At 36.8% G+C, this 22,564-nt stretch overlaps 32 non-coding genes across 32 annotated transcripts; all 32 read right to left on the bottom strand.

Moving 5' to 3' along the window:
* Nucleotides 1–161: 161 nt before the first annotated feature.
* On the bottom strand, nt 162–233 carry TRNAD-GUC (transfer RNA aspartic acid (anticodon GUC)). Its single transcript has one exon. It is a non-coding gene; the product is annotated as a tRNA-Asp (tRNA).
* Nucleotides 234–862: 629 nt separating this feature from the next.
* Nucleotides 863–934, bottom strand: TRNAD-GUC (transfer RNA aspartic acid (anticodon GUC)). The gene has a single exon. It is a non-coding gene; the product is annotated as a tRNA-Asp (tRNA).
* A 611-nt stretch (nt 935–1,545) lies between these two features.
* On the bottom strand, nt 1,546–1,617 carry TRNAD-GUC (transfer RNA aspartic acid (anticodon GUC)). The gene has a single exon. It is a non-coding gene; the product is annotated as a tRNA-Asp (tRNA).
* Nucleotides 1,618–2,244: 627 nt separating this feature from the next.
* Nucleotides 2,245–2,316, bottom strand: TRNAD-GUC (transfer RNA aspartic acid (anticodon GUC)). Its single transcript has one exon. It is a non-coding gene; the product is annotated as a tRNA-Asp (tRNA).
* A 1,312-nt stretch (nt 2,317–3,628) lies between these two features.
* TRNAD-GUC (transfer RNA aspartic acid (anticodon GUC)) lies at nt 3,629–3,700 on the bottom strand. The gene has a single exon. It is a non-coding gene; the product is annotated as a tRNA-Asp (tRNA).
* A 611-nt stretch (nt 3,701–4,311) lies between these two features.
* On the bottom strand, nt 4,312–4,383 carry TRNAD-GUC (transfer RNA aspartic acid (anticodon GUC)). Its single transcript has one exon. It is a non-coding gene; the product is annotated as a tRNA-Asp (tRNA).
* A 625-nt stretch (nt 4,384–5,008) lies between these two features.
* Nucleotides 5,009–5,080, bottom strand: TRNAD-GUC (transfer RNA aspartic acid (anticodon GUC)). Its single transcript has one exon. It is a non-coding gene; the product is annotated as a tRNA-Asp (tRNA).
* A 629-nt stretch (nt 5,081–5,709) lies between these two features.
* Nucleotides 5,710–5,781, bottom strand: TRNAD-GUC (transfer RNA aspartic acid (anticodon GUC)). The gene has a single exon. It is a non-coding gene; the product is annotated as a tRNA-Asp (tRNA).
* A 611-nt stretch (nt 5,782–6,392) lies between these two features.
* TRNAD-GUC (transfer RNA aspartic acid (anticodon GUC)) lies at nt 6,393–6,464 on the bottom strand. Its single transcript has one exon. It is a non-coding gene; the product is annotated as a tRNA-Asp (tRNA).
* A 629-nt stretch (nt 6,465–7,093) lies between these two features.
* Nucleotides 7,094–7,165, bottom strand: TRNAD-GUC (transfer RNA aspartic acid (anticodon GUC)). The gene has a single exon. It is a non-coding gene; the product is annotated as a tRNA-Asp (tRNA).
* Nucleotides 7,166–7,784: 619 nt separating this feature from the next.
* On the bottom strand, nt 7,785–7,856 carry TRNAD-GUC (transfer RNA aspartic acid (anticodon GUC)). The gene has a single exon. It is a non-coding gene; the product is annotated as a tRNA-Asp (tRNA).
* A 627-nt stretch (nt 7,857–8,483) lies between these two features.
* Nucleotides 8,484–8,555, bottom strand: TRNAD-GUC (transfer RNA aspartic acid (anticodon GUC)). Its single transcript has one exon. It is a non-coding gene; the product is annotated as a tRNA-Asp (tRNA).
* A 627-nt stretch (nt 8,556–9,182) lies between these two features.
* TRNAD-GUC (transfer RNA aspartic acid (anticodon GUC)) lies at nt 9,183–9,254 on the bottom strand. Its single transcript has one exon. It is a non-coding gene; the product is annotated as a tRNA-Asp (tRNA).
* Nucleotides 9,255–9,865: 611 nt separating this feature from the next.
* On the bottom strand, nt 9,866–9,937 carry TRNAD-GUC (transfer RNA aspartic acid (anticodon GUC)). The gene has a single exon. It is a non-coding gene; the product is annotated as a tRNA-Asp (tRNA).
* Nucleotides 9,938–10,568: 631 nt separating this feature from the next.
* Nucleotides 10,569–10,640, bottom strand: TRNAD-GUC (transfer RNA aspartic acid (anticodon GUC)). Its single transcript has one exon. It is a non-coding gene; the product is annotated as a tRNA-Asp (tRNA).
* Nucleotides 10,641–11,265: 625 nt separating this feature from the next.
* Nucleotides 11,266–11,337, bottom strand: TRNAD-GUC (transfer RNA aspartic acid (anticodon GUC)). Its single transcript has one exon. It is a non-coding gene; the product is annotated as a tRNA-Asp (tRNA).
* A 627-nt stretch (nt 11,338–11,964) lies between these two features.
* TRNAD-GUC (transfer RNA aspartic acid (anticodon GUC)) lies at nt 11,965–12,036 on the bottom strand. Its single transcript has one exon. It is a non-coding gene; the product is annotated as a tRNA-Asp (tRNA).
* A 627-nt stretch (nt 12,037–12,663) lies between these two features.
* Nucleotides 12,664–12,735, bottom strand: TRNAD-GUC (transfer RNA aspartic acid (anticodon GUC)). The gene has a single exon. It is a non-coding gene; the product is annotated as a tRNA-Asp (tRNA).
* Nucleotides 12,736–13,346: 611 nt separating this feature from the next.
* TRNAD-GUC (transfer RNA aspartic acid (anticodon GUC)) lies at nt 13,347–13,418 on the bottom strand. Its single transcript has one exon. It is a non-coding gene; the product is annotated as a tRNA-Asp (tRNA).
* A 611-nt stretch (nt 13,419–14,029) lies between these two features.
* TRNAD-GUC (transfer RNA aspartic acid (anticodon GUC)) lies at nt 14,030–14,101 on the bottom strand. Its single transcript has one exon. It is a non-coding gene; the product is annotated as a tRNA-Asp (tRNA).
* Nucleotides 14,102–14,726: 625 nt separating this feature from the next.
* Nucleotides 14,727–14,798, bottom strand: TRNAD-GUC (transfer RNA aspartic acid (anticodon GUC)). Its single transcript has one exon. It is a non-coding gene; the product is annotated as a tRNA-Asp (tRNA).
* A 611-nt stretch (nt 14,799–15,409) lies between these two features.
* On the bottom strand, nt 15,410–15,481 carry TRNAD-GUC (transfer RNA aspartic acid (anticodon GUC)). Its single transcript has one exon. It is a non-coding gene; the product is annotated as a tRNA-Asp (tRNA).
* Nucleotides 15,482–16,108: 627 nt separating this feature from the next.
* On the bottom strand, nt 16,109–16,180 carry TRNAD-GUC (transfer RNA aspartic acid (anticodon GUC)). Its single transcript has one exon. It is a non-coding gene; the product is annotated as a tRNA-Asp (tRNA).
* Nucleotides 16,181–16,791: 611 nt separating this feature from the next.
* On the bottom strand, nt 16,792–16,863 carry TRNAD-GUC (transfer RNA aspartic acid (anticodon GUC)). Its single transcript has one exon. It is a non-coding gene; the product is annotated as a tRNA-Asp (tRNA).
* A 627-nt stretch (nt 16,864–17,490) lies between these two features.
* TRNAD-GUC (transfer RNA aspartic acid (anticodon GUC)) lies at nt 17,491–17,562 on the bottom strand. Its single transcript has one exon. It is a non-coding gene; the product is annotated as a tRNA-Asp (tRNA).
* A 611-nt stretch (nt 17,563–18,173) lies between these two features.
* TRNAD-GUC (transfer RNA aspartic acid (anticodon GUC)) lies at nt 18,174–18,245 on the bottom strand. Its single transcript has one exon. It is a non-coding gene; the product is annotated as a tRNA-Asp (tRNA).
* Nucleotides 18,246–18,864: 619 nt separating this feature from the next.
* TRNAD-GUC (transfer RNA aspartic acid (anticodon GUC)) lies at nt 18,865–18,936 on the bottom strand. The gene has a single exon. It is a non-coding gene; the product is annotated as a tRNA-Asp (tRNA).
* Nucleotides 18,937–19,565: 629 nt separating this feature from the next.
* TRNAD-GUC (transfer RNA aspartic acid (anticodon GUC)) lies at nt 19,566–19,637 on the bottom strand. The gene has a single exon. It is a non-coding gene; the product is annotated as a tRNA-Asp (tRNA).
* Nucleotides 19,638–20,264: 627 nt separating this feature from the next.
* Nucleotides 20,265–20,336, bottom strand: TRNAD-GUC (transfer RNA aspartic acid (anticodon GUC)). The gene has a single exon. It is a non-coding gene; the product is annotated as a tRNA-Asp (tRNA).
* A 611-nt stretch (nt 20,337–20,947) lies between these two features.
* Nucleotides 20,948–21,019, bottom strand: TRNAD-GUC (transfer RNA aspartic acid (anticodon GUC)). Its single transcript has one exon. It is a non-coding gene; the product is annotated as a tRNA-Asp (tRNA).
* Nucleotides 21,020–21,646: 627 nt separating this feature from the next.
* Nucleotides 21,647–21,718, bottom strand: TRNAD-GUC (transfer RNA aspartic acid (anticodon GUC)). The gene has a single exon. It is a non-coding gene; the product is annotated as a tRNA-Asp (tRNA).
* Nucleotides 21,719–22,329: 611 nt separating this feature from the next.
* TRNAD-GUC (transfer RNA aspartic acid (anticodon GUC)) lies at nt 22,330–22,401 on the bottom strand. Its single transcript has one exon. It is a non-coding gene; the product is annotated as a tRNA-Asp (tRNA).
* Between the last annotated feature and the right edge of the window lie 163 nt (nt 22,402–22,564).

The raw sequence follows: 22,564 nt of genomic DNA, 5'->3' as shown, positions 1-22,564 counted from the left end.
AGAGCATATTCTGAATTTCAGTTAACACATCAGTAAGCATTTTGGCCATCAGTGAATTCAACCTTTTTTCTCAATCGGAATAGGCAAGGATAATGACAGATATATTTTACAATGTTAGAAAGTACATCATTTTATTTAATTGTGTGAATAAAAGGAATCTCCTCCCCGTCGGGGAATTGAACCCCGGTCTCCCGCGTGACAGGCGGGGATACTGACCACTATACTAACGAGGACTTATTGGCTTCAGTTAAACAGTGCTCATCTCCCTGGGGTTAAGGCATGCCCTCGATCAATTCTCAGTATTGTAATAGGCAGAATTGCTGCTTTTGGTTAGGACAAGTAATCTTTTTTCCTAAATTATTACAATACAGAAATTCCTAGCCAAAAACAATTAGTTTTATGAAGAAATTATTTCATTGAAATAAATATCTATCGATCTGTCTATCTAGCTATCTTTCTATTCATCAATATATATATTTATATAAATATATATATATATATAATCAGCTCACTTTACCATTTGCAGCTTATAACTATTAGCCACCAGGGGTCACTACTAACCAAAAGCAGTCATTCTACTTGTAAATCGTGCCAATCGAGTGGAACAGCGGCCTAGGATTCACCACTGCTTCGTCTCATTTTCCAACAGATTGTAGACGTAAATTGGTTTTGATGGTACGCCTGTGCATGCTGAAATATTCAGAGCATATTCTGAATTTCAGTTAACACATCAGTAAGCATTTTGGCCATCAGTGAATTCAACCTTTTTTCTCAATCGGAATAGGCAAGGATAATGACAGATATATTTTACAATGTTAGAAAGTACATCATTTTATTTAATTGTGTGAATAAAAGGAATCTCCTCCCCGTCGGGGAATTGAACCCCGGTCTCCCGCGTGACAGGCGGGGATACTGACCACTATACTAACGAGGACTTATTGGCATCACTTAAACAGTGCTCATCTCCCTGGGGTTAAGGCATGCCCTTGATCAATTCTCAGTATTGTAATAGGCAGAATTGCTGCTTTTGGTTAGGACAAGTAATCTTTTTTCCTAAATTATTACAATACAGAAATTCCTAGCCAAAAACAATTAGTTTTATGAAGAAATTATTTCATTGAAATAAATATCTATCGATCTGTCTATCTAGCTATCTTTCTATTCATCAATATATATATATATATAATCAGCTCACTTTACCATTTGCAGCTTATAACTATTAGCCACCAGGGGTCACTACTAACCAAAAGCAGTCATTCTACTTGTAAATCGTGCCAATCGAGTGGAACAGCGGCCTAGGATTCACCACTGCTTCATCTCATTTTCCAACAGATTGTAGACGTAAATTGGTTTTGATGGTACGCCTGTGCATGCTGAAATATTCAGAGCATATTCTGAATTTCAGTTAACACATCAGTAAGCATTTTGGCCATCAGTGAATTCAACCTTTTTTCTCAATCGGAATAGGCAAGGATAATGACAGATATATTTTACAATGTTAGAAAGTACATCATTTTATTTAATTGTGTGAATAAAAGGAATCTCCTCCCCGTCGGGGAATTGAACCCCGGTCTCCCGCGTGACAGGCGGGGATACTGACCACTATACTAACGAGGACTTATTGGCTTCAGTTAAACAGTGCTCATCTCCCTGGGGTTAAGGCATGCCCTCGATCAATTCTCAGTATTGTAATAGGCAGAATTGCTGCTTTTGGTTAGGACAAGTAATCTTTTTTCCTAAATTATTACAATACAGAAATTCCTAGCCAAAAACAATTAGTTTTATGAAGAAATTATTTCATTGAAATAAATATCTATCGATCTGTCTATCTAGCTATCTTTCTATTCATCAATATATATATTTATATAAATATATATATATATAATCAGCTCACTTTACCATTTGCAGCTTATAACTATTAGCCACCAGGGGTCACTACTAACCAAAAGCAGTCATTCTACTTGTAAATCGTGCCAATCGAGTGGAACAGCGGCCTAGGATTCACCACTGCTTCATCTCATTTTCCAACAGATTGTAGACGTAAATTGGTTTTGATGGTACGCCTGTGCATGCTGAAATATTCAGAGCATATTCTGAATTTCAGTTAACACATCAGTAAGCATTTTGGCCATCAGTGAATTCAACCTTTTTTCTCAATCGGAATAGGCAAGGATAATGACAGATATATTTTACAATGTTAGAAAGTACATCATTTTATTTAATTGTGTGAATAAAAGGAATCTCCTCCCCGTCGGGGAATTGAACCCCGGTCTCCCGCGTGACAGGCGGGGATACTGACCACTATACTAACGAGGACTTATTGGCTTCACTTAAACAGTGCTCATCTCCCTGGGGTTAAGGCATGCCCTTGATCAATTCTCAGTATTGTAATAGGCAGAATTGCTGCTTTTGGTTAGGACAAGTAATCTTTTTTCCTAAATTATTACAATACAGAAATTCCTAGCCAAAAACAATTAGTTTTATGAAGAAATTATTTCATTGAAATAAATATCTATCGATCTGTCTATCTAGCTATCTTTCTATTCATCAATATATATATATATATAATCAGCTCACTTTACCATTTGCAGCTTATAACTATTAGCCACCAGGGGTCACTACTAACCAAAAGCAGTCATTCTACTTGTAAATCGTGCCAATCGAGTGGAACAGCGGCCTAGGATTCACCACTGCTTCATCTCATTTTCCAACAGATTGTAGACGTAAATTGGTTTTGATGGTACGCCTGTGCATGCTGAAATATTCAGAGCATATTCTGAATTTCAGTTAACACATCAGTAAGCATTTTGGCCATCAGTGAATTCAACCTTTTTTCTCAATCGGAATAGGCAAGGATAATGACAGATATATTTTACAATGTTAGAAAGTACATCATTTTATTTAATTGTGTGAATAAAAGGAATCTCCTCCCCGTCGGGGAATTGAACCCCGGTCTCACGCGTGACAGGCGGGGATACTGACCACTATACTAACGAGGACTTATTGGCTTCAGTTAAACAGTGCTCATCTCCCTGGGGTTAAGGCATGCCCTCGATCAATTCTCAGTATTGTAATAGGCAGAATTGCTGCTTTTGGTTAGGACAAGTAATCTTTTTTCCTAAATTATTACAATACAGAAATTCCTAGCCAAAAACAATTAGTTTTATGAAGAAATTATTTCATTGAAATAAATATCTATCGATCTGTCTATCTAGCTATCTTTCTATTCATCAATATATATATTTATATATATATATATATATATATAATCAGCTCACTTTACCATTTGCAGCTTATAACTATTAGCCACCAGGGGTCACTACTAACCAAAAGCAGTCATTCTACTTGTAAATCGTGCCAATCGAGTGGAACAGCGGCCTAGGATTTACCACTGCTTCATCTCATTTTCCAACAGATTGTAGACGTAAATTGGTTTTGATGGTACGCCTGTGCATGCTGAAATATTCAGAGCATATTCTGAATTTCAGTTAACACATCAGTAAGCATTTTGGCCATCAGTGAATTCAACCTTTTTTCTCAATCGGAATAGGCAAGGATAATGACAGATATATTTTACAATGTTAGAAAGTACATCATTTTATTTAATTGTGTGAATAAAAGGAATCTCCTCCCCGTCGGGGAATTGAACCCCGGTCTCCCGCGTGACAGGCGGGGATACTGACCACTATACTAACGAGGACTTATTGGCTTCAGTTAAACAGTGCTCATCTCCCTGGGGTTAAGGCATGCCCTCGATCAATTCTCAGTATTGTAATAGGCAGAATTGCTGCTTTTGGTTAGGACAAGTAATCTTTTTTCCTAAATTATTACAATACAGAAATTCCTAGCCAAAAACAATTAGTTTTATGAAGAAATTATTTCATTGAAATAAATATCTATCGATCTGTCTATCTAGCTATCTTTCTATTCATCAATATATATATATATATAATCAGCTCACTTTACCATTTGCAGCTTATAACTATTAGCCACCAGGGGTCACTACTAACCAAAAGCAGTCATTCTACTTGTAAATCGTGCCAATCGAGTGGAACAGCGGCCTAGGATTCACCACTGCTTCATCTCATTTTCCAACAGATTGTAGACGTAAATTGGTTTTGATGGTACGCCTGTGCATGCTGAAATATTCAGAGCATATTCTGAATTTCAGTTAACACATCAGTAAGCATTTTGGCCATCAGTGAATTCAACCTTTTTTCTCAATCGGAATAGGCAAGGATAATGACAGATATATTTTACAATGTTAGAAAGTACATCATTTTATTTAATTGTGTGAATAAAAGGAATCTCCTCCCCGTCGGGGAATTGAACCCCGGTCTCCCGCGTGACAGGCGGGGATACTGACCACTATACTAACGAGGACTTATTGGCTTCAGTTAAACAGTGCTCACCTCCCTGGGGTTAAGGCATGCCCTCGATCAATTCTCAGTATTGTAATCGGCAGAATTGCTGCTTTTGGTTAGGACAAGTAATCTTTTTTCCTAAATTATTACAATACAGAAATTCCTAGCCAAAAACAATTAGTTTTATGAAGAAATTATTTCATTGAAATAAATATCTATCGATCTGTCTATCTAGCTATCTTTCTATTCATCAATATATATATTTATATATATATATATATATAATCAGCTCACTTTACCATTTGCAGCTTATAACTATTAGCCACCAGGGGTCACTACTAACCAAAAGCAGTCATTCTACTTGTAAATCGTGCCAATCGAGTGGAACAGCGGCCTAGGATTCACCACTGCTTCATCTCATTTTCCAACAGATTGTAGACGTAAATTGGTTTTGATGGTACGCCTGTGCATGCTGAAATATTCAGAGCATATTCTGAATTTCAGTTAACACATCAGTAAGCATTTTGGCCATCAGTGAATTCAACCTTTTTTCTCAATCGGAATAGGCAAGGATAATGACAGATATATTTTACAATGTTAGAAAGTACATCATTTTATTTAATTGTGTGAATAAAAGGAATCTCCTCCCCGTCGGGGAATTGAACCCCGGTCTCCCGCGTGACAGGCGGGGATACTGACCACTATACTAACGAGGACTTATTGGCTTCAGTTAAACAGTGCTCATCTCCCTGGGGTTAAGGCATGCCCTCGATCAATTCTCAGTATTGTAATAGGCAGAATTGCTGCTTTTGGTTAGGACAAGTAATCTTTTTTCCTAAATTATTACAATACAGAAATTCCTAGCCAAAAACAATTAGTTTTATGAAGAAATTATTTCATTGAAATAAATATCTATCGATCTGTCTATCTAGGTATCTTTCTATTCATCAATATATATATTTATATATATATATATATATATATAATCAACTCACTTTACCATTTGCAGCTTATAACTATTAGCCACGAGGGGTCACTACTAACCAAAAGCAGTCATTCTACTTGTAAATCGTGCCAATCGAGTGGAACAGCGGCCTAGGATTCACCACTGCTTCATCTCATTTTCCAACAGATTGTAGACGTAAATTGGTTTTGATGGTACGCCTGTGCATGCTGAAATATTCAGAGCATATTCTGAATTTCAGTTAACACATCAGTAAGCATTTTGGCCATCAGTGAATTCAACCTTTTTTCTCAATCGGAATAGGCAAGGATAATGACAGATATATTTTACAATGTTAGAAAGTACATCATTTTATTTAATTGTGTGAATAAAAGGAATCTCCTCCCCGTCGGGGAATTGAACCCCGGTCTCCCGCGTGACAGGCGGGGATACTGACCACTATACTAACGAGGACTTATTGGCTTCACTTAAACAGTGCTCATCTCCCTGGGGTTAAGGCATGCCCTTGATCAATTCTCAGTATTGTAATAGGCAGAATTGCTGCTTTTGGTTAGGACAAGTAATCTTTTTTCCTAAATTATTACAATACAGAAATTCCTAGCCAAAAACAATTAGTTTTATGAAGAAATTATTTCATTGAAATAAATATCTATCGATCTGTCTATCTAGCTATCTTTCTATTCATCAATATATATATATATATAATCAGCTCACTTTACCATTTGCAGCTTATAACTATTAGCCACCAGGGGTCACTACTAACCAAAAGCAGTCATTCTACTTGTAAATCGTGCCAATCGAGTGGAACAGCGGCCTAGGATTCACCACTGCTTCATCTCATTTTCCAACAGATTGTAGACGTAAATTGGTTTTGATGGTACGCCTGTGCATGCTGAAATATTCAGAGCATATTCTGAATTTCAGTTAACACATCAGTAAGCATTTTGGCCATCAGTGAATTCAACCTTTTTTCTCAATCGGAATAGGCAAGGATAATGACAGATATATTTTACAATGTTAGAAAGTACATCATTTTATTTAATTGTGTGAATAAAAGGAATCTCCTCCCCGTCGGGGAATTGAACCCCGGTCTCCCGCGTGACAGGCGGGGATACTGACCACTATACTAACGAGGACTTATTGGCTTCAGTTAAACAGTGCTCACCTCCCTGGGGTTAAGGCATGCCCTCGATCAATTCTCAGTATTGTAATAGGCAGAATTGCTGCTTTTGGTTAGGACAAGTAATCTTTTTTCCTAAATTATTACAATACAGAAATTCCTAGCCAAAAACAATTAGTTTTATGAAGAAATTATTTCATTGAAATAAATATCTATCGATCTGTCTATCTAGCTATCTTTCTATTCATCAATATATATATTTATATAAATATATATATATATATAATCAGCTCACTTTACCATTTGCAGCTTATAACTATTAGCCACCAGGGGTCACTACTAACCAAAAGCAGTCATTCTACTTGTAAATCGTGCCAATCGAGTGGAACAGCGGCCTAGGATTCACCACTGCTTCATCTCATTTTCCAACAGATTGTAGACGTAAATTGGTTTTGATGGTACGCCTGTGCATGCTGAAATATTCAGAGCATATTCTGAATTTCAGTTAACACATCAGTAAGCATTTTGGCCATCAGTGAATTCAACCTTTTTTCTCAATCGGAATAGGCAAGGATAATGACAGATATATTTTACAATGTTAGAAAGTACATCATTTTATTTAATTGTGTGAATAAAAGGAATCTCCTCCCCGTCGGGGAATTGAACCCCGGTCTCCCGCGTGACAGGCGGGGATACTGACCACTATACTAACGAGGACTTATTGGCTTCAGTTAAACAGTGCTCATCTCCCTGGGGTTAAGGCATGCCCTCGATCAATTCTCAGTATTGTAATAGGCAGAATTGCTGCTTTTGGTTAGGACAAGTAATCTTTTTTCCTAAATTATTACAATACAGAAATTCCTAGCCAAAAACAATTAGTTTTATGAAGAAATTATTTCATTGAAATAAATATCTATCGATCTGTCTATCTAGCTATCTTTCTATTCATCAATATATATATTTATATATATATATAATCAGCTCACTTTACCATTTGCAGCTTATAACTATTAGCCACCAGGGGTCACTCCTAACCAAAAGCAGTCATTCTACTTGTAAATCGTGCCAATTGAGTGGAACAGCGGCCTAGGATTCACCACTGCTTCATCTCATTTTCCAACAGATTGTAGACGTAAATTGGTTTTGATGGTACGCCTGTGCATGCTGAAATATTCAGAGCATATTCTGAATTTCAGTTAACACATCAGTAAGCATTTTGGCCTTCAGTGAATTCAACCTTTTTTCTCAATCGGAATAGGCAAGGATAATGACAGATATATTTTACAATGTTAGAAAGTACATCATTTTATTTAATTGTGTGAATAAAAGGAATCTCCTCCCCGTCGGGGAATTGAACCCCGGTCTCCCGCGTGACAGGCGGGGATACTGACCACTATACTAACGAGGACTTATTGGCTTCAGTTAAACAGTGCTCACCTCCCTGGGGTTAAGGCATGCCCTCGATCAATTCTCAGTATTGTAATAGGCAGAATTGCTGCTTTTGGTTAGGACAAGTAATCTTTTTTCCTAAATTATTACAATACAGAAATTCCTAGCCAAAAACAATTAGTTTTATGAAGAAATTATTTCATTGAAATAAATATCTATCGATCTGTCTATCTAGCTATCTTTCTATTCGTCAATATATATATTTATATATATATATATATATATAATCAGCTCACTTTACCATTTGCAGCTTATAACTATTAGCCACCAGGGGTCACTACTAACCAAAAGCAGTCATACTACTTGTAAATCGTGCCAATCGAGTGGAACAGCGGCCTAGGATTCACCACTGCTTCATCTCATTTTCCAACAGATTGTATACGTAAATTGGTTTTGATGGTACGCCTGTGCATGCTGAAATATTCAGAGCATATTCTGAATTTCAGTTAACACATCAGTAAGCATTTTGGCCACCAGTGAATTCAACCTTTTTTCTCAATCGGAATAGGCAAGGATAATGACAGATATATTTTACAATGTTAGAAAGTACATCATTTTATTTAATTGTGTGAATAAAAGGAATCTCCTCCCCGTCGGGGAATTGAACCCCGGTCTCCCGCGTGACAGGCGGGGATACTGACCACTATACTAACGAGGACTTATTGGCTTCAGTTAAACAGTGCTCATCTCCCTGGGGTTAAGGCATGCCCTCGATCAATTCTCAGTATTGTAATAGGCAGAATTGCTGCTTTTGGTTAGGACAAGTAATCTTTTTTCCTAAATTATTACAATACAGAAATTCCTAGCCAAAAACAATTAGTTTTATGAAGAAATTATTTCATTGAAATAAATATCTATCGATCTGTCTATCTAGCTATCTTTCTATTCATCAATATATATATTTATATAAATATATATATATATAATCAGCTCACTTTACCATTTGCAGCTTATAACTATTAGCCACCAGGGGTCACTACTAACCAAAAGCAGTCATTCTACTTGTAAATCGTGCCAATCGAGTGGAACAGCGGCCTAGGATTCACCACTGCTTCATCTCATTTTCCAACAGATTGTAGACGTAAATTGGTTTTGATGGTACGCCTGTGCATGCTGAAATATTCAGAGCATATTCTGAATTTCAGTTAACACATCAGTAAGCATTTTGGCCATCAGTGAATTCAACCTTTTTTCTCAATCGGAATAGGCAAGGATAATGACAGATATATTTTACAATGTTAGAAAGTACATCATTTTATTTAATTGTGTGAATAAAAGGAATCTCCTCCCCGTCGGGGAATTGAACCCCGGTCTCCCGCGTGACAGGCGGGGATACTGACCACTATACTAACGAGGACTTATTGGCTTCACTTAAACAGTGCTCATCTCCCTGGGGTTAAGGCATGCCCTTGATCAATTCTCAGTATTGTAATAGGCAGAATTGCTGCTTTTGGTTAGGACAAGTAATCTTTTTTCCTAAATTATTACAATACAGAAATTCCTAGCCAAAAACAATTAGTTTTATGAAGAAATTATTTCATTGAAATAAATATCTATCGATCTGTCTATCTAGCTATCTTTCTATTCATCAATATATATATATATATAATCAGCTCACTTTACCATTTGCAGCTTATAACTATTAGCCACCAGGGGTCACTACTAACCAAAAGCAGTCATTCTACTTGTAAATCGTGCCAATCGAGTGGAACAGCGGCCTAGGATTCACCACTGCTTCATCTCATTTTCCAACAGATTGTAGACGTAAATTGGTTTTGATGGTACGCCTGTGCATGCTGAAATATTCAGAGCATATTCTGAATTTCAGTTAACACATCAGTAAGCATTTTGGCCATCAGTGAATTCAACCTTTTTTCTCAATCGGAATAGGCAAGGATAATGACAGATATATTTTACAATGTTAGAAAGTACATCATTTTATTTAATTGTGTGAATAAAAGGAATCTCCTCCCCGTCGGGGAATTGAACCCCGGTCTCCCGCGTGACAGGCGGGGATACTGACCACTATACTAACGAGGACTTATTGGCTTCAGTTAAACAGTGCTCACCTCCCTGGGGTTAAGGCATGCCCTCGATCAATTCTCAGTATTGTAATAGGCAGAATTGCTGCTTTTGGTTAGGACAAGTAATCTTTTTTCCTAAATTATTACAATACAGAAATTCCTAGCCAAAAACAATTAGTTTTATGAAGAAATTATTTCATTGAAATAAATATCTATCGATCTGTCTATCTAGCTATCTTTCTATTCATCAATATATATATTTATATATATATATATATATATATATAATCAGCTCACTTTACCATTTGCAGCTTATAACTATTAGCCACCAGGGGTCACTACTAACCAAAAGCAGTCATTCTACTTGTAAATCGTGCCAATCGAGTGGAACAGCGGCCTAGGATTCACCACTGCTTCATCTCATTTTCCAACAGATTGTAGACGTAAATTGGTTTTGATGGTACGCCTGTGCATGCTGAAATATTCAGAGCATATTCTGAATTTCAGTTAACACATCAGTAAGCATTTTGGCCTTCAGTGAATTCAACCTTTTTTCTCAATCGGAATAGGCAAGGATAATGACAGATATATTTTACAATGTTAGAAAGTACATCATTTTATTTAATTGTGTGAATAAAAGGAATCTCCTCCCCGTCGGGGAATTGAACCCCGGTCTCCCGCGTGACAGGCGGGGATACTGACCACTATACTAACGAGGACTTATTGGCTTCACTTAAACAGTGCTCATCTCCCTGGGGTTAAGGCATGCCCTCGATCAATTCTCAGTATTGTAATAGGCAGAATTGCTGCTTTTGGTTAGGACAAGTAATCTTTTTTCCTAAATTATTACAATACAGAAATTCCTAGCCAAAAACAATTAGTTTTATGAAGAAATTATTTCATTGAAATAAATATCTATCGATCTGTCTATCTAGCTATCTTTCTATTCATCAATATATATATTTATATATATATATATATATAATCAGCTCACTTTACCATTTGCAGCTTATAACTATTAGCCACCAGGGGTCACTACTAACCAAAAGCAGTCATTCTACTTGTAAATCGTGCCAATCGAGTGGAACAGCGGCCTAGGATTCACCACTGCTTCATCTCATTTTCCAACAGATTGTAGACGTAAATTGGTTTTGATGGTACGCCTGTGCATGCTGAAATATTCAGAGCATATTCTGAATTTCAGTTAACACATCAGTAAGCATTTTGGCCATCAGTGAATTCAACCTTTTTTCTCAATCGGAATAGGCAAGGATAATGACAGATATATTTTACAATGTTAGAAAGTACATCATTTTATTTAATTGTGTGAATAAAAGGAATCTCCTCCCCGTCGGGGAATTGAACCCCGGTCTCCCGCTTGACAGGCGGGGATACTGACCACTATACTAACGAGGACTTATTGGCTTCAGTTAAACAGTGCTCATCTCCCTGGGGTTAAGGGATGCCCTCGATCAATTCTCAGTATTGTAATAGGCAGAATTGCTGCTTTTGGTTAGGACAAGTAATCTTTTTTCCTAAATTATTACAATACAGAAATTCCTAGCCAAAAACAATTAGTTTTATGAAGAAATTATTTCATTGAAATAAATATCTATCGATCTGTCTATCTAGCTATCTTTCTATTCATCAATATATATATTTATATATATATATATATATATAATCAGCTCACTTTACCATTTGCAGCTTATAACTATTAGCCACCAGGGATCACTACTAACCAAAAGCAGTCATTCTACTTGTAAATCGTGCCAATCGAGTGGAACAGCGGCCTAGGATTCACCACTGCTTCATCTCATTTTCCAACAGATTGTAGACGTAAATTGGTTTTGATGGTACGCCTGTGCATGCTGAAATATTCAGAGCATATTCTGAATTTCAGTTAACACATCAGTAAGCATTTTGGCCATCAGTGAATTCAACCTTTTTTCTCAATCGGAATAGGCAAGGATAATGACAGATATATTTTACAATGTTAGAAAGTACATCATTTTATTTAATTGTGTGAATAAAAGGAATCTCCTCCCCGTCGGGGAATTGAACCCCGGTCTCCCGCGTGACAGGCGGGGATACTGACCACTATACTAACGAGGACTTATTGGCTTCAGTTAAACAGTGCTCATCTCCCTGGGGTTAAGGCATGCCCTCGATCAATTCTCAGTATTGTAATAGGCAGAATTGCTGCTTTTGGTTAGGACAAGTAATCTTTTTTCCTAAATTATTACAATACAGAAATTCCTAGCCAAAAACAATTAGTTTTATGAAGAAATTATTTCATTGAAATAAATATCTATCGATCTGTCTATCTAGCTATCTTTCTATTCATCAATATATATATTTATATAAATATATATATATATAATCAGCTCACTTTACCATTTGCAGCTTATAACTATTAGCCACCAGGGGTCACTACTAACCAAAAGCAGTCATTCTACTTGTAAATCGTGCCAATCGAGTGGAACAGCGGCCTAGGATTCACCACTGCTTCATCTCATTTTCCAACAGATTGTAGACGTAAATTGGTTTTGATGGTACGCCTGTGCATGCTGAAATATTCAGAGCATATTCTGAATTTCAGTTAACACATCAGTAAGCATTTTGGCCATCAGTGAATTCAACCTTTTTTCTCAATCGGAATAGGCAAGGATAATGACAGATATATTTTACAATGTTAGAAAGTACATCATTTTATTTAATTGTGTGAATAAAAGGAATCTCCTCCCCGTCGGGGAATTGAACCCCGGTCTCCCGCGTGACAGGCGGGGATACTGACCACTATACTAACGAGGACTTATTGGCTTCACTTAAACAGTGCTCATCTCCCTGGGGTTAAGGCATGCCCTCGATCAATTCTCAGTATTGTAATAGGCAGAATTGCTGCTTTTGGTTAGGACAAGTAATCTTTTTTCCTAAATTATTACAATACAGAAATTCCTAGCCAAAAACAATTAGTTTTATGAAGAAATTATTTCATTGAAATAAATATCTATCGATCTGTCTATCTAGCTATCTTTCTATTCATCAATATATATATATATATAATCAGCTCACTTTACCATTTGCAGCTTATAACTATTAGCCACCAGGGGTCACTACTAACCAAAAGCAGTCATTCTACTTGTAAATCGTGCCAATCGAGTGGAACAGCGGCCTAGGATTCACCACTGCTTCATCTCATTTTCCAACAGATTGTAGACGTAAATTGGTTTTGATGGTACGCCTGTGCATGCTGAAATATTCAGAGCATATTCTGAATTTCAGTTAACACATCAGTAAGCATTTTGGCCATCAGTGAATTCAACCTTTTTTCTCAATCGGAATAGGCAAGGATAATGACAGATATATTTTACAATGTTAGAAAGTACATCATTTTATTTAATTGTGTGAATAAAAGGAATCTCCTCCCCGTCGGGGAATTGAACCCCGGTCTCCCGCGTGACAGGCGGGGATACTGACCACTATACTAACGAGGACTTATTGGCTTCAGTTAAACAGTGCTCATCTCCCTGGGGTTAAGGCATGCCCTCGATCAATTCTCAGTATTGTAATAGGCAGAATTGCTGCTTTTGGTTAGGACAAGTAATCTTTTTTCCTAAATTATTACAATACAGAAATTCCTAGCCAAAAACAATTAGTTTTATGAAGAAATTATTTCATTGAAATAAATATCTATCGATCTGTCTATCTAGCTATCTTTCTATTCATCAATATATATATATATATAATCAGCTCACTTTACCATTTGCAGCTTATAACTATTAGCCACCAGGGGTCACTACTAACCAAAAGCAGTCATTCTACTTGTAAATCGTGCCAATCGAGTGGAACAGCGGCCTAGGATTCACCACTGCTTCATCTCATTTTCCAACAGATTGTAGACGTAAATTGGTTTTGATGGTACGCCTGTGCATGCTGAAATATTCAGAGCATATTCTGAATTTCAGTTAACACATCAGTAAGCATTTTGGCCATCAGTGAATTCAACCTTTTTTCTCAATCGGAATAGGCAAGGATAATGACAGATATATTTTACAATGTTAGAAAGTACATCATTTTATTTAATTGTGTGAATAAAAGGAATCTCCTCCCCGTCGGGGAATTGAACCCCGGTCTCCCGCGTGACAGGCGGGGATACTGACCACTATACTAACGAGGACTTATTGGCTTCAGTTAAACAGTGCTCACCTCCCTGGGGTTAAGGCATGCCCTCGATCAATTCTCAGTATTGTAATCGGCAGAATTGCTGCTTTTGGTTAGGACAAGTAATCTTTTTTCCTAAATTATTACAATACAGAAATTCCTAGCCAAAAACAATTAGTTTTATGAAGAAATTATTTCATTGAAATAAATATCTATCGATCTGTCTATCTAGCTATCTTTCTATTCATCAATATATATATTTATATATATATATATATATAATCAGCTCACTTTACCATTTGCAGCTTATAACTATTAGCCACCAGGGGTCACTACTAACCAAAAGCAGTCATTCTACTTGTAAATCGTGCCAATCGAGTGGAACAGCGGCCTAGGATTCACCACTGCTTCATCTCATTTTCCAACAGATTGTAGACGTAAATTGGTTTTGATGGTACGCCTGTGCATGCTGAAATATTCAGAGCATATTCTGAATTTCAGTTAACACATCAGTAAGCATTTTGGCCATCAGTGAATTCAACCTTTTTTCTCAATCGGAATAGGCAAGGATAATGACAGATATATTTTACAATGTTAGAAAGTACATCATTTTATTTAATTGTGTGAATAAAAGGAATCTCCTCCCCGTCGGGGAATTGAACCCCGGTCTCCCGCGTGACAGGCGGGGATACTGACCACTATACTAACGAGGACTTATTGGCTTCACTTAAACAGTGCTCATCTCCCTGGGGTTAAGGCATGCCCTCGATCAATTCTCAGTATTGTAATAGGCAGAATTGCTGCTTTTGGTTAGGACAAGTAATCTTTTTTCCTAAATTATTACAATACAGAAATTCCTAGCCAAAAACAATTAGTTTTATGAAGAAATTATTTCATTGAAATAAATATCTATCGATCTGTCTATCTAGCTATCTTTCTATTCATCAATATATATATATATATAATCAGCTCACTTTACCATTTGCAGCTTATAACTATTAGCCACCAGGGGTCACTACTAACCAAAAGCAGTCATTCTACTTGTAAATCGTGCCAATCGAGTGGAACAGCGGCCTAGGATTCACCACTGCTTCATCTCATTTTCCAACAGATTGTAGACGTAAATTGGTTTTGATGGTACGCCTGTGCATGCTGAAATATTCAGAGCATATTCTGAATTTCAGTTAACACATCAGTAAGCATTTTGGCCATCAGTGAATTCAACCTTTTTTCTCAATCGGAATAGGCAAGGATAATGACAGATATATTTTACAATGTTAGAAAGTACATCATTTTATTTAATTGTGTGAATAAAAGGAATCTCCTCCCCGTCGGGGAATTGAACCCCGGTCTCCCGCGTGACAGGCGGGGATACTGACCACTATACTAACGAGGACTTATTGGCTTCAGTTAAACAGTGCTCACCTCCCTGGGGTTAAGGCATGCCCTCGATCAATTCTCAGTATTGTAATAGGCAGAATTGCTGCTTTTGGTTAGGACAAGTAATCTTTTTTCCTAAATTATTACAATACAGAAATTCCTAGCCAAAAACAATTAGTTTTATGAAGAAATTATTTCATTGAAATAAATATCTATCGATCTGTCTATCTAGCTATCTTTCTATTCATCAATATATATATTTATATAAATATATATATATATAATCAGCTCACTTTACCATTTGCAGCTTATAACTATTAGCCACCAGGGGTCACTACTAACCAAAAGCAGTCATTCTACTTGTAAATCGTGCCAATCGAGTGGAACAGCGGCCTAGGATTCACCACTGCTTCATCTCATTTTCCAACAGATTGTAGACGTAAATTGGTTTTGATGGTACGCCTGTGCATGCTGAAATATTCAGAGCATATTCTGAATTTCAGTTAACACATCAGTAAGCATTTTGGCCATCAGTGAATTCAACCTTTTTTCTCAATCGGAATAGGCAAGGATAATGACAGATATATTTTACAATGTTAGAAAGTACATCATTTTATTTAATTGTGTGAATAAAAGGAATCTCCTCCCCGTCGGGGAATTGAACCCCGGTCTCCCGCGTGACAGGCGGGGATACTGACCACTATACTAACGAGGACTTATTGGCTTCAGTTAAACAGTGCTCATCTCCCTGGGGTTAAGGCATGCCCTCGATCAATTCTCAGTATTGTAATAGGCAGAATTGCTGCTTTTGGTTAGGACAAGTAATCTTTTTTCCTAAATTATTACAATACAGAAATTCCTAGCCAAAAACAATTAGTTTTATGAAGAAATTATTTCATTGAAATAAATATCTATCGATCTGTCTATCTAGCTATCTTTCTATTCATCAATATATATATATATATAATCAGCTCACTTTACCATTTGCAGCTTATAACTATTAGCCACCAGGGGTCACTACTAACCAAAAGCAGTCATTCTACTTGTAAATCGTGCCAATCGAGTGGAACAGCGGCCTAGGATTCACCACTGCTTCATCTCATTTTCCAACAGATTGTAGACGTAAATTGGTTTTGATGGTACGCCTGTGCATGCTGAAATATTCAGAGCATATTCTGAATTTCAGTTAACACATCAGTAAGCATTTTGGCCATCAGTGAATTCAACCTTTTTTCTCAATCGGAATAGGCAAGGATAATGACAGATATATTTTACAATGTTAGAAAGTACATCATTTTATTTAATTGTGTGAATAAAAGGAATCTCCTCCCCGTCGGGGAATTGAACCCCGGTCTCCCGCGTGACAGGCGGGGATACTGACCACTATACTAACGAGGACTTATTGGCTTCAGTTAAACAGTGCTCATCTCCCTGGGGTTAAGGCATGCCCTCGATCAATTCTCAGTATTGTAATAGGCAGAATTGCTGCTTTTGGTTAGGACAAGTAATCTTTTTTCCTAAATTATTACAATACAGAAATTCCTAGCCAAAAACAATTAGTTTTATGAAGAAATTATTTCATTGAAATAAATATCTATCGATCTGTCTATCTAGCTATCTTTCTATTCATCAATATATATATTTATATAAATATATATATATATAATCAGCTCACTTTACCATTTGCAGCTTATAACTATTAGCCACCAGGGGTCACTACTAACCAAAAGCAGTCATTCTACTTGTAAATCGTGCCAATCGAGTGGAACAGCGGCCTAGGATTCACCACTGCTTCATCTCATTTTCCAACAGATTGTAGACGTAAATTGGTTTTGATGGTACGCCTGTGCATGCTGAAATATTCAGAGCATATTCTGAATTTCAGTTAACACATCAGTAAGCATTTTGGCCATCAGTGAATTCAACCTTTTTTCTCAATCGGAATAGGCAAGGATAATGACAGATATATTTTACAATGTTAGAAAGTACATCATTTTATTTAATTGTGTGAATAAAAGGAATCTCCTCCCCGTCGGGGAATTGAACCCCGGTCTCCCGCGTGACAGGCGGGGATACTGACCACTATACTAACGAGGACTTATTGGCTTCACTTAAACAGTGCTCATCTCCCTGGGGTTAAGGCATGCCCTTGATCAATTCTCAGTATTGTAATAGGCAGAATTGCTGCTTTTGGTTAGGACAAGTAATCTTTTTTCCTAAATTATTACAATACAGAAATTCCTAGCCAAAAACAATTAGTTTTATGAAGAAATTATTTCATTGAAATAAATATCTATCGATCTGTCTATCTAGCTATCTTTCTATTCATCAATATATATATATATATAATCAGCTCACTTTACCATTTGCAGCTTATAACTATTAGCCACCAGGGGTCACTACTAACCAAAAGCAGTCATTCTACTTGTAAATCGTGCCAATCGAGTGGAACAGCGGCCTAGGATTCACCACTGCTTCATCTCATTTTCCAACAGATTGTAGACGTAAATTGGTTTTGATGGTACGCCTGTGCATGCTGAAATATTCAGAGCATATTCTGAATTTCAGTTAACACATCAGTAAGCATTTTGGCCATCAGTGAATTCAACCTTTTTTCTCAATCGGAATAGGCAAGGATAATGACAGATATATTTTACAATGTTAGAAAGTACATCATTTTATTTAATTGTGTGAATAAAAGGAATCTCCTCCCCGTCGGGGAATTGAACCCCGGTCTCCCGCGTGACAGGCGGGGATACTGACCACTATACTAACGAGGACTTATTGGCTTCAGTTAAACAGTGCTCACCTCCCTGGGGTTAAGGCATGCCCTCGATCAATTCTCAGTATTGTAATAGGCAGAATTGCTGCTTTTGGTTAGGACAAGTAATCTTTTTTCCTAAATTATTACAATACAGAAATTCCTAGCCAAAAACAATTAGTTTTATGAAGAAATTATTTCATTGAAATAAATATCTATCGATCTGTCTATCTAGCTATCTTTCTATTCATCAATATATATATTTATATATATATATAATCAGCTCACTTTACCATTTGCAGCTTATAACTATTAGCCACCAGGGGTCACTCCTAACCAAAAGCAGTCATTCTACTTGTAAATCGTGCCAATTGAGTGGAACAGCGGCCTAGGATTCACCACTGCTTCATCTCATTTTCCAACAGATTGTAGACGTAAATTGGTTTTGATGGTACGCCTGTGCATGCTGAAATATTCAGAGCATATTCTGAATTTCAGTTAACACATCAGTAAGCATTTTGGCCTTCAGTGAATTCAACCTTTTTTCTCAATCGGAATAGGCAAGGATAATGACAGATATATTTTACAATGTTAGAAAGTACATCATTTTATTTAATTGTGTGAATAAAAGGAATCTCCTCCCCGTCGGGGAATTGAACCCCGGTCTCCCGCGTGACAGGCGGGGATACTGACCACTATACTAACGAGGACTTATTGGCTTCAGTTAAACAGTGCTCACCTCCCTGGGGTTAAGGCATGCCCTCGATCAATTCTCAGTATTGTAATAGGCAGAATTGCTGCTTTTGGTTAGGACAAGTAATCTTTTTTCCTAAATTATTACAATACAGAAATTCCTAGCCAAAAACAATTAGTTTTATGAAGAAATTATTTCATTGAAATAAATATCTATCGATCTGTCTATCTAGCTATCTTTCTATTCGTCAATATATATATTTATATATATATATATATATATATAATCAGCTCACTTTACCATTTGCAGCTTATAACTATTAGCCACCAGGGGTCACTACTAACCAAAAGCAGTCATTCTACTTGTAAATCGTGCCAATCGAGTGGAACAGCGGCCTAGGATTCACCACTGCTTCATCTCATTTTCCAACAGATTGTAGACGTAAATTGGTTTTGATGGTACGCCTGTGCATGCTGAAATATTCAGAGCATATTCTGAATTTCAGTTAACACATCAGTAAGCATTTTGGCCATCAGTGAATTCAACCTTTTTTCTCAATCGGAATAGGCAAGGATAATGACAGATATATTTTACAATGTTAGAAAGTACATCATTTTATTTAATTGTGTGAATAAAAGGAATCTCCTCCCCGTCGGGGAATTGAACCCCGGTCTCCCGCGTGACAGGCGGGGATACTGACCACTATACTAACGAGGACTTATTGGCTTCAGTTAAACAGTGCTCATCTCCCTGGGGTTAAGGCATGCCCTCGATCAATTCTCAGTATTGTAATAGGCAGAATTGCTGCTTTTGGTTAGGACAAGTAATCTTTTTTCCTAAATTATTACAATACAGAAATTCCTAGCCAAAAACAATTAGTTTTATGAAGAAATTATTTCATTGAAATAAATATCTATCGATCTGTCTATCTAGCTATCTTTCTATTCATCAATATATATATTTATATAAATATATATATATATAATCAGCTCACTTTACCATTTGCAGCTTATAACTATTAGCCACCAGGGGTCACTACTAACCAAAAGCAGTCATTCTACTTGTAAATCGTGCCAATCGAGTGGAACAGCGGCCTAGGATTCACCACTGCTTCATCTCATTTTCCAACAGATTGTAGACGTAAATTGGTTTTGATGGTACGCCTGTGCATGCTGAAATATTCAGAGCATATTCTGAATTTCAGTTAACACATCAGTAAGCATTTTGGCCATCAGTGAATTCAACCTTTTTTCTCAATCGGAATAGGCAAGGATAATGACAGATATATTTTACAATGTTAGAAAGTACATCATTTTATTTAATTGTGTGAATAAAAGGAATCTCCTCCCCGTCGGGGAATTGAACCCCGGTCTCCCGCGTGACAGGCGGGGATACTGACCACTATACTAACGAGGACTTATTGGCTTCACTTAAACAGTGCTCATCTCCCTGGGGTTAAGGCATGCCCTTGATCAATTCTCAGTATTGTAATAGGCAGAATTGCTGCTTTTGGTTAGGACAAGTAATCTTTTTTCCTAAATTATTACAATACAGAAATTCCTAGCCAAAAACAATTAGTTTTATGAAGAAATTATTTCATTGAAATAAATATCTATCGATCTGTCTATCTAGCTATCTTTCTATTCATCAATATATATATATATATAATCAGCTCACTTTACCATTTGCAGCTTATAACTATTAGCCACCAGGGGTCACTACTAACCAAAAGCAGTCATTCTACTTGTAAATCGTGCCAATCGAGTGGAACAGCGGCCTAGGATTCACCACTGCTTCATCTCATTTTCCAACAGATTGTAGACGTAAATTGGTTTTGATGGTACGCCTGTGCATGCTGAAATATTCAGAGCATATTCTGAATTTCAGTTAACACATCAGTAAGCATTTTGGCCATCAGTGAATTCAACCTTTTTTCTCAATCGGAATAGGCAAGGATAATGACAGATATATTTTACAATGTTAGAAAGTACATCATTTTATTTAATTGTGTGAATAAAAGGAATCTCCTCCCCGTCGGGGAATTGAACCCCGGTCTCCCGCGTGACAGGCGGGGATACTGACCACTATACTAACGAGGACTTATTGGCTTCAGTTAAACAGTGCTCATCTCCCTGGGGTTAAGGCATGCCCTCGATCAATTCTCAGTATTGTAATAGGCAGAATTGCTGCTTTTGGTTAGGACAAGTAATCTTTTTTCCTAAATTATTACAATACAGAAATTCCTAGCCAAAAACAATTAGTTTTATGAAGAAATTATTTCATTGAAATAAATATCTATCGATCTGTCTATCTAGCTATCTTTCTATTCATCAATATATATATTTATATAAATATATATATATATAATCAGCTCACTTTACCATTTGCAGCTTATAACTATTAGCCACCAGGGGTCACTACTAACCAAAAGCAGTCATTCTACTTGTAAATCGTGCCAATCGAGTGGAACAGCGGCCTAGGATTCACCACTGCTTCATCTCATTTTCCAACAGATTGTAGACGTAAATTGGTTTTGATGGTACGCCTGTGCATGCTGAAATATTCAGAGCATATTCTGAATTTCAGTTAACACATCAGTAAGCATTTTGGCCATCAGTGAATTCAACCTTTTTTCTCAATCGGAATAGGCAAGGATAATGACAGATATATTTTACAATGTTAGAAAGTACATCATTTTATTTAATTGTGTGAATAAAAGGAATCTCCTCCCCGTCGGGGAATTGAACCCCGGTCTCCCGCGTGACAGGCGGGGATACTGACCACTATACTAACGAGGACTTATTGGCTTCACTTAAACAGTGCTCATCTCCCTGGGGTTAAGGCATGCCCTTGATCAATTCTCAGTATTGTAATAGGCAGAATTGCTGCTTTTGGTTAGGACAAGTAATCTTTTTTCCTAAATTATTACAATACAGAAATTCCTAGCCAAAAACAATTAGTTTTATGAAGAAATTATTTCATTGAAATAAATATCTATCGATCTGTCTATCTAGCTATCTTTCTATTCATCAATATATATATATATATAATCAGCTCACTTTACCATTTGCAGCTTATAACTATTAGCCACCAGGGGTCACTACTAACCAAAAGCAGTCATTCTACTTGTAAATCGTGCCAATCGAGTGGAACAGCGGCCTAGGATTCACCACTGCTTCATCTCATTTTCCAACAGATTGTAGACGTAAATTGGTTTTGATGGTACGCCTGTGCATGCTGAAATATTCAGAGCATATTCTGAATTTCAGTTAACACATCAGTAAGCATTTTGGCCATCAGTGAATTCAACCTTTTTTCTCAATCGGAATAGGCAAGGATAATGACAGATATATTTTACAATGTTAGAAAGTACATCATTTTATTTAATTGTGTGAATAAAAGGAATCTCCTCCCCGTCGGGGAATTGAACCCCGGTCTCCCGCGTGACAGGCGGGGATACTGACCACTATACTAACGAGGACTTATTGGCTTCAGTTAAACAGTGCTCATCTCCCTGGGGTTAAGGCATGCCCTCGATCAATTCTCAGTATTGTAATAGGCAGAATTGCTGCTTTTGGTTAGGACAAGTAATCTTTTTTCCTAAATTATTACAATACAGAAATTCCTAGCCAAAAACAATTAGT

The sequence above is a fragment of the Lissotriton vulgaris genome, chromosome 1_1 (genome assembly GCF_964263255.1).
Source record: "Lissotriton vulgaris chromosome 1_1, aLisVul1.2, whole genome shotgun sequence".
Classification (NCBI taxonomy): Eukaryota; Metazoa; Chordata; class Amphibia; order Caudata; family Salamandridae; genus Lissotriton; species Lissotriton vulgaris.
This window is presented reverse-complemented; position numbering and strand designations above follow the sequence as displayed.